The sequence below is a fragment of the Solanum pennellii genome, chromosome 10 (genome assembly GCF_001406875.1).
Source record: "Solanum pennellii chromosome 10, SPENNV200".
In the NCBI taxonomy this organism is placed as follows: Eukaryota; Viridiplantae; Streptophyta; class Magnoliopsida; order Solanales; family Solanaceae; genus Solanum; species Solanum pennellii.
The window spans coordinates 73,082,464-73,085,187 of record NC_028646.1 but is presented as its reverse complement, the minus strand read 5'-3'; positions in this window follow the sequence as shown (position 1 = coordinate 73,085,187).

Sequence of the window (2,724 nt, the reverse complement as noted above, 5' to 3'; positions counted from 1 at the left end):
CTAATTGGAAACCTTTAATATTAAAATAAAATTAATAAAGAAGACTTTAAGTGGTAGACATAAATGGTGCCCTTACTGAGTTTAATGAACTGAGAGGTAGGTTTGCCAAAAACGACATGAAACCATCATTAAGAAAGTCATAAGATCTATGATAATAAACCTTGATCAATATACCCCTGTGGATACCTTCTTGGTAGTGGTATTTTGAGTAGGTTTTACTTAGAGATGGTACCTTATCAAATACTATTATGTGAATGAACTTACTCTATGAGAACCAAGGTAAAGCACCGAATAGATATTCTTGTGGTAGTAGCTCTACTTGAAGTAGGAGACTAGAGTATATGGAAGACCTTGATATCCCTCAACAATTTGCCTGCATGGGATGTGTCCTAGTTTTGTCTTTGGAAATTAGAACACCTTCCACGGTATGGGGTCTTGATTACACAGGATTTCACACCTAGCTAGTATAGTCTATGTCGGTTAATACCTATTCCGATCATGTGGGATGTGCAGTCTAGTTATTTGATAGGTTCTAAAACATCTAGGTAGTGGAATGGGAGAATATCTACACATGTCACGAGTAGGCTTTGAGGAAACAAAAGTTAGTTTCCTCGGTCTTCCAAGACCATTATGTGAAGTCCCCTATTTGTTTAGTTGTCTCTCAAAAGGCTTAAATAGATAATGTTCACTTAGTCAAAGTACATTGAATAGAAAGGTTCTTATCTAGGGTGGCTTTGAGGATCACTTAGCTGTACTTGAAGAGGGTGTATGTGGATAGGTTCTACAACATCTAGGTAGTGGAATGGGAGAATATCTGCACATGTCTCGAGTAGGCTTTGAGGAAACAAAAGTGAGTCACCTCGGTCTTCCAAGACCATTATGTGAAGTTCCCTATTTGTTTAGTTGTCTCTCAAAGGTCTTAAATAAATAATGTTCACTTAGTCAAAGTACATTGAATAGAAAGGTTCTTATCTAGGGTGGCTTTGAGGATCACTTAGGTGTACTTGAAGAGGGTGTATGCGCGGTTTATTCAAGTCTTAACGAAGTGTTCTTAGAGTAACCTTAGGTAGAAAGTCTAAATGATAAAAAGGCTTACTTTATGAATAAGTAATTAAGTTCTGTATGTTGATGTTTGTTTAATATTTCTTACATGCGATTGTTGACTTGTATTATATATATTAAACTCTTATGATGAAGACTTTTATTAAAATGTCATAAAAGCGTATTTCTATACTAAATTCCCCATTTTGCATATTTTTGCATAGCTACCATACATAGTGCATTAAATGTACTAACCTCTTTTTTCCCTTTTAGACTAAAGTGTAAGGATTGGAGATATGGTATGCTATGGAGATTGACTAGGTTTCTATGTTCTTGAAGAGGAAGACTTGCTGAGTCCTCATAGATTTGAGGACAATACCCTACATGATCCTTTATGTCTTTTAGACTTTCTTTATGTTTTTATGGGGCTAGTACCAATGTTGTCCTCTAAAGTATTAGATAGTTTATGATACATACATGTTTTAAAGTTAGATGTTTTTAAAAGTCTTCCGCTTGCTTAATAACGAAAGTATACTTGGTGTGTCAATAAAGTTTTAAAAATCATAGGTATTTTGAGTATCATATGCGAGGAAAGATCCATATGGTTTGTATGAGATCTCTGAGAGGTCGAATACGCCGGTTACGAATAGGAAGGGGGTACTTGCGTATCATGATAAGTACCTCAAAAGTGAATCCATGGTACCACTATTTTTATTTACACGGGTGCAACTTCTCAAATTGCTTGAGTCGTCATAGCTTTAGCTTGAGTAGTAACAAATTGATCTTGAATAGCCATGATTTGTGTCACGGTTAGGAAAGTCAGTCTTATTTCTTCATCCGACATGAAAAGAGGATTGACCGGAGCTTGGCCACCTAGAGGTACTTGCTTTTGAGGAGGACCTTGGTTGTCTTGGGGAGGAACTCCTGCATTTGCAATCTTATCCTCAACCCTTCTTGCGGCTTCCCTTCTAGTAGTCATAGCCTATATCAAAAGAAAGGATTAGAAGAAAAGGACACATCGAGTTAACACTCTTGAGTCACAACTTAAGAATACCAAAAGGAGTGAGGATTTTCTAGACACATAGCCTTTCATTAATAAGTCTTACACGCTACATTCTTACAAACAAGATTCTACATAGACATTGTTTTGTGAGATATCATTCCTATGATTATCAATGCTCATGTTCTATTACCATGTTTATCACGACAGGAGAGCACCCCTGTTCTTAACCGGTGTATTTATCCTTAAAGATAACTTAGACAAGCCCTTCATTCATCATTACATCAAAGATAGAATTAAAGTGGAAAATTTAAAAAATTTCATTTGAAGATCAAATTCACTTCACATATATAATAAAAATAGAATTAACTTGTCGCAAATAGACATCTAAACATAAGAGTATGAGAATTGGGATATAGCCCTTAAATTAACAAGTCTTGTATTACGAATTACAATAGAGTCTTTCAATAAGAAAAGTGGAACTAGAATTAGAATCAAGCATGTTCATCCTCGGACTTGAGGACTCACCAACCTGGGATTAGAAATCCAAGTTTCTTCAAGAAAGAAGTGGAATCACCTCAATGGCAAGAACTTACACTTAATGTAGAAAATAGAGTAAATATGGGTTAGTACAAAACACATGTACTAAGAATAGAAACATATGCAAATAAAACATTTGAAAC